This window comes from Pleurodeles waltl, chromosome 2_2 (genome assembly GCF_031143425.1).
Source record: "Pleurodeles waltl isolate 20211129_DDA chromosome 2_2, aPleWal1.hap1.20221129, whole genome shotgun sequence".
Classification (NCBI taxonomy): Eukaryota; Metazoa; Chordata; class Amphibia; order Caudata; family Salamandridae; genus Pleurodeles; species Pleurodeles waltl.
This window is the reverse complement of record NC_090439.1, coordinates 322,116,149-322,128,751: the sequence shown is the minus strand read 5'-3', so window position 1 is coordinate 322,128,751 and position 12,603 is coordinate 322,116,149. Positions and strand designations below refer to the sequence as shown.

General features: G+C 44.2%; 1 long non-coding RNA gene across 1 annotated transcript; it reads left to right on the top strand.

Moving 5' to 3' along the window:
- The first annotated feature begins 3,362 nt into the window (after positions 1 to 3,362).
- On the top strand, positions 3,363 to 4,598 carry LOC138282363 (uncharacterized). The gene is made up of 3 exons (XR_011200934.1): positions 3,363 to 3,473; positions 3,889 to 3,945; positions 4,461 to 4,598. It is a non-coding gene; the product is annotated as an uncharacterized lncRNA (long non-coding RNA).
- The last annotated feature ends 8,005 nt before the right edge of the window (positions 4,599 to 12,603 follow it).

The following is a 12,603-nucleotide window of genomic DNA, read 5'->3' as shown; positions in this document are numbered from 1 at the left end:
GTGAATGTTGAGTGCCTGCGTGCCGGTGTGTCTTGCAGTATTTGAGTCAATGTGTGCTATTAATGTGTGCTGAGGTGGGTACGTGCAGATGTGTCTGTGTTCTTCGGACAGGTAGAGGAATAGGGAATTTGTGTTGGGAAGAGGGAGGTTGTGGGGAGAGGTTTGTGAGGGTTGGGTGGCTGGTATCAGTGAGGAGGCCAGAGACTGAAAAGATCACTGTAGGACAGACATGTCACTATGAATGCCTTCCAGGAAAGCATTTGTCTGCTGAAGTTGGCTTGCCAACCTCTGTATGGCATTCACAATGGCAGTCTGCCTCACAGAGATTCTCCTCAGGAGATCAATAGCCTCCTCACTCAGAGCAGCAGGGGTAACAAGGGATGTGGCTGAGGTGCCTGGGGCAAAGGAGACACCCACCCTCATGGGTGAGCGAGCATGGCCAACTGGGTATGGAACAACAGGTTGATTGGTGATAGGACTAGGGGTACTGGACAAGCATGGTATAGGAGCAGGTCCTGATGGGTCTGCCACCACTAGGAAGTGGCCACTGGAAGTAGAATCTGATGATGACGAGGTTGATCAGTGTCCTCCGTGGCACACCCCTCACCCTCTAGGCCCTGGGTCCCTCCTTATCGGTGGTGTCATAATTGGAGGTACTGTGGTCAGATGCTTCACCACTTGGTTGCACCCTGTTTCCTTCGCGTGTCTGGGATGATGCTGCAAATACAAAGAGAAATAGGGGAACCACATTTTTCTGATCGCACTTGAACAACAGTTGTGATTAGTAAACTTTACCCTTATGTCATGTCGGCCCCAGCAACAAACTACATCAAAGTGGCTCCTACATGTACCATACCATATGCATGCATGCCACATGAACTGTCAACAGTTGCCCACAGGAAAATCAGGATCTCAGACAACTCCAATTGCACAGGTGAAGTTGTACAATCACAGTTACAATTGAACAAGTAGGAGACCACATCACCTTTAGTGCTTTGCCTCATGGACCATACCTTGGTTACCTGTTGTCATTCAATAGTAGGTCAATGCCAAGATCATTCCCATTGGTCCCACACACAGTCCTGCAGCCATCTATCTGTCATATACACAGTAACACAACAATGAGAAATGATGCTCCAAAATCCTGCCATGTTGCTGACAGCAGTACAGTAGCTTGAGGAAGGTGACATGGAAATACTCATGTCACACTGGAGACATATCAACAATGCACACTTCACCATGTGTAAATTGTCCTAGAGGAGTAATGGACCTAGTACTAATGTTGCTCAGATATACTGCACATTCGCCATGGAATTGTACACTGTAGACGAAATATGCAAATTGTCAGGGAGATATATCTCTAAAATCCACAACATAATGAATCTGCTAGCCCCAGGAAAATCACAACTACTGTATGGCACCCTTTACAATGACATTCTGTAATTGCATCAGGAGAAGCCATTAGTCCCTTGTATGTTGGAGAGGCCCAGGATTTACAAATACTTGCAGAAGGCCCTCAACATGTTGCCCAATGGAAAGCTACGTCACTGTCTCCATCTTGATTCTGCAAAGCCAGATGTCCATGGATGAATGGTTGTACCACATGTGATTCCAACATAAATACAAGTCACTCCTTGATGCATGCCAACAGTCAGGTAACAAACCTTCCCCAATTCAAATGGGGAGTAGACTTTACCACATGATGTCACATCAATGGCATGGAAATGCACATTATGTGTAAAAACTCTAGTCCTAACTGTCATGTCCCTCATTGCTTCTGCAGTTGTACATGCCAAATGACATGCAATGATGGGTAAGGGTATGTGTGAAACACCAGTCAATGGGGACACACTCCTATCTGTGGCACCACATTTAATATAGCACCATTGCATACGTCCAGTTCCAAACACAGTTTGGTATCCATATATATGTGAGGGAATACAGAAAGCAAAATGACCGAGAGACTCACAGCCAGGGGTTACAATAGGAAAATCTTGAATTCAACAAAGGAAAAGTTGAGCAACATGGATCTCAATAAGATGGTCAACACATCTCATCAATCTATACAAAATACAGTTATTCGTTTCATCACAGAATTTCATAATGGCCACTACCTCATTCGGAAACACTTGCAAAAATATTGGTACCTACTGAAAAATAATTCGTTCATTAACAAATATATAACCAACTACCCACAAATAGGCTTCCGACGAGCCCCCAACCTAAGGAAAAAATTATGCTCATCCTTTTTTCAATCTACACCTCCTAGAACATTCTTACCTCCAAAACCAAAAGGCTTCTACACTTGCACCAAATGTTATATGTGCAAATTAGGTCTCTCAAAATCCAAAATAATAACAATCAAAGGACAAGATCACCATATCCATGATTTTATCAACTGTGATAGCACCAACGTTGTGTACATAATCTGGTGTCCCTGTCACCAAGCCTACATTGGTAGCACCACTTGTCCACTCAAAATAAGGATTCAAGAACATTATCGTAACATACAGAAATCGGATGCCAAGGGACCCCTCGTGGAACATTTTAATGAATGTCATCCCCATGAACGTACTTTCACTTTCTGTGGTCTTCGATGTATCACTTTGTCTTCAAGGGGTGGTAACCTACCACTGCGTTTACATCAGGAGGAAAGTCGTCTGATAATTCAATATGACACAGTTAATCACGGCCTCAACAAAGACCATGAGTGGCATTATTGGCTGATGTGAAGAGCCAGCCAGGCAATCTTTTCATTTAACTTGACATTTCAAAGGGAAAACTCATTTTTTGTTCCAAGGAACTTTATTGAGCTTGACATGAATATTATTGTATGTTTTCCTTGTCCTTCAGTCACTATTCAGACTCTAGATCCTTCTTATTAGTTGTAGTATTCACCTCATATTATTGTTTTTCTTAGTTCCAATTTAAATATATGTCTTATCTCTTTTTGATGTTGTTTTTATATAATAATGAGCTACCTAGTGGTGGAGGATAAAAGTATTCCCATAACATATATTGAAACACTACGAATTTTGGTCTCCAATATATACCCCCTTTATGGTACCTCTTTTCTCATATGACTCAGTTCTCAGTCTCTTTTCTATTTTTCCGAGACAATATGGTCCGAAATACATTTTTAACCTTACTTTGTTTATTTACCTTAACCAATATCCATATTGTCAAATATAACAAAAATTTTACCCAGTCGGTCCTTCTCCTGGAAGGACTATTACATCTCTACAAGATGGCGCCGCCCATCTATAATATTAGATGGCGCCGCCTTTACTCCATGTTCGTCATGGAGCCTCACTGACCCACTTCTTTAGTCCCTTTTCAGTGTTCGCACTGATAATATTGAGGTAGGACTAACCTCATCACATATAAAGGATTTCTTTTTGACTCGGCGGGTCCCCCGAAATGAGGCGACGGACGCGACAGGACACTAAACTTTACAGATACTGAATATTAAGGTGAGAACTTCGCCATCATAAGATAACTGTAACTCATTGTACATTCGGAATTCTACTGACCGCTTGTACATTCCTCGTGTCATCCGTACGTGTTTTTCGTACATCAGTACTATGCCCAAGCACCTTTTTTAAAACGAGAACACTTTTTTCTCTAGACTCTTCCGATGGGTTATTTAACTCCCTTTACAATATCGCCTCTAGACATTTGATCAGTACTTCACAGCGCAATGTTGATTAACCTCCAGGGTAACCTTATATTTTACAGGCCAGTCATTTTCATGACATAATACACATTATGCTTATTAATCAGATGTTGGAAATCAGTTTGATACTATCAACACTTTTGTTCGTCTAACTGTATTGACCTTAGTCTATTCCACACATTATATATATTTTATATACACTTTATACACAGATTTTCTGACAAAATTACTGCAGTTTGCCTGAAGAAACATACTTTTGAAATAACGCGGTATGTTGTAATTATCTGTCATAGTCATGACTACAATTCTCTCACATTGTTATTTACCTTCTTGCACAGTATTAACTAGTACAATTATATAGTTCTCTTTTGCTAACTTTAAATTCGGTGCCAGCACTACTAATATAAATATTTATTTAACTTACTCATGTACCTTTCTTTCCCTTCCGTTCTTTTTGGGCTACGATAATGTTAATTTCTAGATGTAATTTTTCATATCTTTCAGTCTGATTTCTTCTCAGCATGGAGCACCTTTCATATCTCTAAGTGCGTTTCTTTCTTAACATAGAACACTAATATTGGATGGACCTAAGCCTCACTATTAGATGGTATTATCCTTTCTTTTACAGATCACCATTCACTTGGGGGTACTATTCCTGTTGAAACTAAGAACAGTGAAAGAGGTGCATGGTCCTCCTTCACGCATCTTTGGCTTTCACTTCTCGGTGCTCTTCTTCTTCTATTATGAATATAATCCTTAGCCTCATGTTGCTTCTCTCTTACAGCCTTGAGAAACCCTGGTGTACACGCCATGTGGGGCAAAACAAGTGTTGGCTGAGCTTTTGCTGTATTTAGTGATCCAGCTTTGTGTACTTTCACTTGGAGTTATCTACTTTTCATCAATAAATTTTGAATTGGGAACAAAATATCCCTTTTGCAGTCCTTGTTTATGAACTGTACCTTTCACTGCAATTGGATGCTTGAAAAGACACGCTCTTATAGTGGGACCTTACTGCAATCCAGCAGTGTACCCAATTCAAATGGGCAGTGCACTTTGCCACATGATGTCACATCAATGGCATAGAAATGCACATTATGTGTAAAAACTCTAGTCATGTCCCTCATTGTTTCTGCAGTTGCACATGCCAAATGACATGCAATGATGGGTAAGGGTATGTGTGAGACACCAGTCAATGGGGACACACTCCTATCTGTGGCACCACATTTAATATAGCACCATTACATACATCCAATTCCAAACACAGTTTGGTATCCACATATATGTGAGGGAATACAGAAAGCATCCCATGAACACTGGTAGACCATGCATAAAAGAGCAGTGTACACATTATGTCAAAAGAGAAAGAGACACTTGCTAACATGTTGGCACAAAGAAAGTTGGCAAAAGTGATGGTACATAAATCATGACAATGGACATTCCCCACTTGCCAAGGGAAAGTTTTGAACTGTAGCTGCACCCAATAAACAAAGTACCCTCTGTCACATGTATGATTGCCACTTTTACATGACAGACAGTAGTGAGGCATCAGCCCTTGTCACACACTGAAGAAAAGTGGCTTCTGGGGGGCATGTTCAAATTAACTCACTTGACCAGACACATGGCTGAGGGCAGTGATCCATCATTTCTTTTTCTTTGGGCTGTAACGCTAAGGAATAGTGGTCTGTTTCGTAGAATTTAGACCCACTACAACAATAAACATTACTTGATTGATTGATCAATGTACACAGTCGTGTGTTGTCCCTGGAGATACATTTTTTGTGGCTTTTCCTCAGTTGTAAACAATATATAATAAAGTAGGAGACCCCACTGTTGAATCAATAAAGAATATATCCAGACAGTTAATAATCGGTCAACCGTAAATAATTAATATGTAATGCTACCAGTCCCAAAACTGTATTATATAGTCTAAGACTCACTTTATTGCTGTCATTCAAAAACCATACATCGAAAAACACATTAGTTACAAAAAATACACAAAAAGTAAAAGATGTGTACCCCAAGTGAGAGAAACACCACATCTTAAAGAAGTGATCAATATTCTTTCATAGTACTTGGTGTATTGATACATATACAAAGACAGCCACTCTTATTTTTTCAAACAAATGTATCCATAGGGCAGTTCCCCTTGTGGAATAGGTAAACAACAGGGTCTATCTTGTAAACTGTTGATGATGTTTCGACCCTAAATGACCTGGGGAACTAATGCATAGGGAGATCTATTAGTGAGATGAAAGGGGGCTAGAGAATTGGAGAATGACAAATGTAGTCCATACGTACTGGTTGCCTTCAGGTAAGGCTACAAATAGCAAATATCATGCAAAGGCCTGTGTTAAGACCCTTGGGGAGGTATCTGAAATTAAGAGTGAAGGCCACATATAAGTATGGTAGGAAAATACTGTAAGGCTCATTTTGGCCACCTGACAGGATCTGCAGATCTACAGGAAGTAGGCACAGTGTCACAGTTGAATAGTCACAGGGACTCTTCAACAGCTTGGCCTATGTCCCATATTGGGAGATACATTTAACAGGCCTGGTCTCTGCAGACTGAGCATACAGAACCTACATGACATACATTTCCATCACTTCCATGCATGACATTACATCATGTGGCAATCAGCAATGTGGCCTGTGGCTTGTGTAGCTACCTGAAGGGCACAGTGAGTCATGATATGCCTTCCAGACAACAATTTGGCAAGGCCAGATGTGGGTTGAAAGATCTGTGGCACAATACACATTGCTTACAAGATCCTCAAATGACTCAGACAAGATGCATACATAGCCCATGCTGTCATGCACATACACGTTGGCTAACAATTCCGACCATCATAAACAAAATGTCATTGGATGGCAGTAAAGTCTCCTTGCCTAGGTATCTTCATCCAGCACAAGGATGATCTAGGACCCCTGAACACATCACACAACACAATGTGAATGAACACAACCTATAGTAGTGGTCTCCAATCCCTGCACCATGTACATCCCATTGATGCCACACAGACTGCAACAACAGGCACACAAGAAGTCTAACTGGCACACAGGGGCACGTCGTAACCTGTGAGGAGGGAAAGGGTGGTGTTGACCAGAGTCAATTGTGACTATGAGGTACTTACCTGCTTCTCAGAGTCACAGAGCTGACCATAAAGGGAAAAGACCTTGCTCACAAGCCTCTCCAGGTCCTCAGATGAAAAGGCAGGGGCTGATTTACCTGCTGGATATGGCATGATTGCACTCAGAGGTGGCACACAGCAGCTGAAGTGGTGGAGGTGTTATTGGCAGCAGTGTCAGGAGTCAAGTGACTGATGCTGCGTACGCGGTCATCACTGCTGATGGGCAGAGTCATTGGGCTGGGACCATCACAGGCAGCAGCGTTAGCCTATGGCTGTGTCCACCACGGTTGGAACCGCCTACCACATGGATGACTTCTGCTCTCAGCGGTGATGGTTCCTGATGTCCTGTGGAGTAGGTCAGGCATCCTCCATATTGGCAGCTTAAAATACTCTATGTGACCCTGTTATATGCGTATGCATAACAAAAAAAATATCAGTTGAATATCATCACGAACATCCTCAACTGTCTTGTTGTGTAGGTCAGAGTATGCAACCACCAGCTTAGTGTGTTGCAGGGCACAGATGGCATTTGACAGCAGTGCATGGGCCACTACTGCTGAAGGTATATTTGGTGGTCGGAAAATACAGTCATATTTCAAGGGGCAATTGTGTGGCAGATATGTGGGTGTCACACTAATCCATGTGTTCACAACCATGGGGGTCACATTCGACTCTTGTGCAGTTGCCAGCTTCGATGAATACTGCGTGTCATGCATATCCAGTCAGAAAAAGGTTGATTGGCCAGATAGCTTTTGACACATCCCCACATTGATGATGTTGCTTTGTGTATGTCAGAATTATTGCAACATACTTTGTTTTCCAGATGCTTGCTATGTGATTGTGTCATATGTATGGTTTCAAGCCTATACTCCTTGTTTTGTTCTTTAAACAGGTACCTTCACCTTGGCATTTTCATGTGTCTGCTGCCGATACCAATCTGGTGATGCTGCTTGAGGCCTTTAGAATACTTGTTGCACACACTGGGTAAGGTGCTATTCCTGTTCTCAATAGGTTCATCTTGAGTTAGCAAGTCAAGATGGAGCTAGGTGGACGACACATCTCTGATTTGAGCATGAGCTGTATCTTGATCACTGATTGAGAGTCCACAACCTAGTGTATTTGGACAAGTGACCACTGGGCTGGTATTTGGAGCTCCTGGAACAGGGCCTATTGTGCTTTGCAGTCAGAGTGCTTTCTCTACTACACACACTATACAAATGGTATCCTCCCAGGTGTGGACACTTCAAGTGAGGGTTCTCAAACAGGGGTATTTGGGCAAGTGTCCCCTGGGTTGGTGTTTAGAGTTACTGAAACAGTGCCTCCTGGGAGTTAGTCAGGCGACTCTCTACAATACACACACTATACAAATGGTATCCCCCCCAGGTGAGTACACTTCAATTGAGAGTTCACAAACAAGGGTATTTGGGCAGATGGACATTGGGCTGGTGTTCAGTGTAACTGAAACAGTGCCTTTGGGAGATGTAGTCAGGTCACTCTCTACACTACACACACTATACAAATGGTATCCCTCCAGGTGAGTGCACTTCAATTGAGAGTTCACAAACAGGGGTATTTGGGCAAGTGACCACTGGGCTGGTGTTTGGAGTTACTGAAACAGTGCCTCCTGAAAGATACAGTCAGGTCACTCCCTCTAGTACACACATTTAGCAAATGGTATCCCCCCACGTGAGTACACTTCAATTGAGAGTTCACAAACACAGGTGTTTGGACAAGGAACCTCCGGCTGGTGTTTGGAGTTACTGCAACAGCGACTCATGGGAGCTGCGGTCAGGTCACTCCCTCTACCACACACTATACAAATGGTATCCTCCCAGGCGAGTACACTTCAATTGAGAGTTCACAAACAAAGATATTTGGACAAGTAACCATTAGTCTGGTGTTTGGAGTTACTGGAACAGGGCCTATTGTGCTTTGCAGTCAGATCACTCTCCATACTATTCACACTATACAAATGGTATCCTCCCAGGTGAGTACACTTCAATTTAGAGTTCACAAACAAGGGTATTTGGACAAGTGAGCACCAGGGTGGTGTTTGGAGATACAAAAACAGGGCCTGCTGGGAGTTGTAGTTAGGTCACCTCTCTACTCCCCAACACTTGACAATGGTTTGGTATTACATAGCTGTATGCAGGCTGCATTTGGTTTGAACCTAAGTTTACATTTTGGGACATACCATCAATCCTGGAATGTGTTTTTGTTATTGTGAGATTTCAAGGCACCATTTAGACATATGGCATATGATGGGTCTTGGTAGCTGTGATGTTGGATCCAATTATACAGATTGACAGTGTTAAATGTTAGATACTCTGGGTATTGAATATTGGTGATGTACATGAACAAGACATTGGCAAAAGCTGAGCTGTAAGCATCCATGACATGTCATTTTTGTGACAGTTTTTGTGTTATCACTTATCTGAATCCACTCCCTCAGGTATTGCTGTCAATCCCTCAGGATGCAGGATGGCCAAAACCTTCTCCTCCCAGGGGGGAAAGAGTCTTAATGGGGCACTGGCTGCTGCCTGGAGACCAGGGAACAGACTATACCCCTGAGGTCATTCCACCTCTTCCTAATGTCCTCCTTTGTGTGCAAGGTGGTGCCTACAGCATTCACTCTGTTGACTATCCTGTCCCGCATTTCCATTATCCTACTGACAGGAGTGTGCTCAACCTGGGCTCCAAACAATTGTGGCTGTACTCTAATGATTTCATCCACCATGACTCTCAAATCATCCTCTGAAAATCATGAACTTTTGGCCTGTGACATGACAGGAAATTAAAGGGGCTGACAGTGACTAACCAAACAAGACAAGTGAATATGGGGAAAAAGATAGACAACTGTAGTAAAGTACCATCTTGCCTGGCATGTTACCCCCATATTTCACTGTATATATGTTGTTTTAGTCTATGTGTCACTGGGACCCTGCCAGGCAGGGCCCCAGTGCTCATAAGTATGTGCCCTGTATGTGTTCCCTGTGTGATGCCTAACTGTCTCACTGAGTCTCTGCTAACCAGAACCTCAGTGGTTATGCTCTCTCTGCTTTCCAAATTTGTCACTAACAGGCTAGTGACTAAATTTACCAATTCACATTGGCATACTGGTACACCCATATAATTCCCTTGTATATGGTACTGAGGTACCCAGGGTATTGGGGTTCCATGAATTCCCTATGGGCTGCAGCATTTCTTTTGCCATCCATAGGGAGCTCTGACAATTCTTACACTTCCACGTTATTTCACAACAATTTACCACTGCACTTAAGTAACTTATAAGTCACCTATATGTCTAACCTTCACCTGGTGAAGGTTGGGTGCAAAGTTACTTAGTGTGTGGGCACCCTGGCACTAGCCAAGGTGCCCCCACATCGTTCAGGGCAAATTTCCCAGACTTTGTGATTGCGGGGACACCATTACAAGCGTGCACTACACATAGGTCACTACCTATGTATAGCGTCACAATGGTAACTCCGAACATGGCCATGTAACATGTCTAAGATCATGGAATTGTCCCTCCAATACCATCCATTCTGGTATTGGGGGGACAATTCCATGATCTCCCCAATACCATTCTGGTATTGGGGGGACAATTCCATGATCCCCCGAGTCTCTAGCACAGTACCCGGGTACTGCCAAACTGCCTTTCCGGGGTCTCCACTGCAGCTGCTGCCAACCCCTCAGACAGGTTTCTGCCCTCCTGGGGTCCAGGCAGCCCTGGCCCAGGAAGGCAGAACAAAGGATTTACTCTGAGAGGGTGTTACACCCTCTCCCTTTGGAAATAGGTGTGAAGGGCTGGGGAGGAGTAGCCTCCCCCAGCCTTTGGAAATGCTTTGGTGGGCACAGATGGTGCCCATCTCTGCATAGGCCAGTCTACACCGGTTCAGGGATCCTCAGCCCTGCTCTGGTGCAAAAAAGGACAAAGGAAACGGGAGTGACCACTCCCCTGACCAGTACCTCCCAGGGGAGGTGCCCAGAGATCCTCCAGTGTGTCCCAGACCTCTGCCATCTTGGAAACAAAGGTGTTGGGGGCACACTGGACTGCTCAGAGTGGCCAGTGCCAGCAGGTGATGTCAGAGGCTCCTTCTGATAGGCTCTTACTCTTCTTGGTAGCCAATCCTCCTTCCTTTGTAGCCAAACCTCCCTTTCTGGCTATTAAGGGTCTCTGCTTTGGGGAATTCTTTAGATAACGAATGCAAGAGCTCATCAGAGTTCCTCTGCATCTCCCTCTTCACCTTCTACCAAAGGATTGACCGCTGACTGCTCAGGACACCTGCAAAACCGCAACAAAGTAGCAAGACGACTACCAGCAATATTGTAGCGCCTAATCCTGCCGGCTGTCTCGACTGTTTCCAGGTGGTGCATGTTCTTGGGGTAGCCTGCCTTCACCCTGCACCAGAAGCTCCGAAGAAATCTCCAGTGGGTCGCCGGAATCTTCCCCCTGCTAACACAGGCACCAAAAGACTGCAACCCTGGTCCTCTGGGTCCCCTCTCATCCTGACGAGCGTGGTCCCTGGAACACAGCAACTCTGTCCAAGTGACTCCCACAGTCCAGTGACTCTTCAGTCCAAGTTTGGTGGAGGTAAGTCCTTGCCTCCCCACGCTAAACTGCAAAGCTGTGAACCACGTGATTTGCAGCTGCTCCGGCTCCTGTGCACTCTTCCAGGATTTCCTTTGTGCACAGCCAAGCCTGGGTCCCCGGCAATCCTTCCTGCAGTGCACAACCTTCTGAGTTGTCCTCCGGCACCGTGGGACTCCCTTTTGTGACTTTGTGTGGACTCTGGTTCACTCTTCTTCTAAGTGCCTGTTAGGGTACTCCTGCGGGTGCTGTCTGCTTCTGTGAGGGTTCCCTCAGTTGCTAGTTGCCCCCTCTGCCTCCTACTCCAAGTGGCAACATCCTGGTCCCTCCTGGGCCACAGCAGCACCCAAAAACCTCTGCCACAACCCTTGCAGCTAGCAAGTCTTGTTTGCGGTCTTTCTGCATGGGAACACCTCTACAAGCTTCATCGCGACGTGGGACATCCGTCTTCCAAAGGAGAAGTTTCTAGTCCTCTTCTTTCTTGCAGAACTTCAAGCTTCTTCCAACCAGTAGCAGCTTCCTTGCACCTTCAGCTGGCATTTCCTGGGCTCCTGCCTACTCTCAACACTGTCGTGACTATTGGGCTTGGTCCCTTTGTCTTACAGGTACTCAGGTCTGGAAATCCACTGTTGTTGCATTACTGGTGTTTGTTCTTCCTGCAGAATCCCCCTATCACGACTTCTGTTCTCTCTGGGGTAGTAGCAGGTGCACTTTACACCTGCCTTTCAGGGTCTTGGGGTGGGGTATTTTTCTAACCCTCACTATTTTCTTACAATCCCAGCGACCCTCTACAAGCTCACATAGGTTTGGGGTCCATTCGTGGTTCACATTCCACTTTTTGAGTATATGGTTTGTGTGGCCCCTATGCCTATGTGCTCCTATTGCAACCTATTGTGATTCTACACTGTTTGCATTACTTTTCTTGCTATTGCTTACCTAATTTTGGTTTGTGTACATATATCTTGTGTATATAACTTATCCTCTTACTGAGGGTACTCACTGAGATACTTTTGGCATAATGTCATAACAATAAAGTACCTTTATTTTTAGTATATCTGTGTATTGTGTTTTCTTATGATATTGTGTATATGACATTCCCATTCTGACTCAGGAGAACACCTTGAGGGAGGTGGGGAGGGTTCTGAACAGGATCTGCCCCCTAGCAGGACACCTAGTAATGTTGGTAGTAATGGAGGGTCCCATCACAG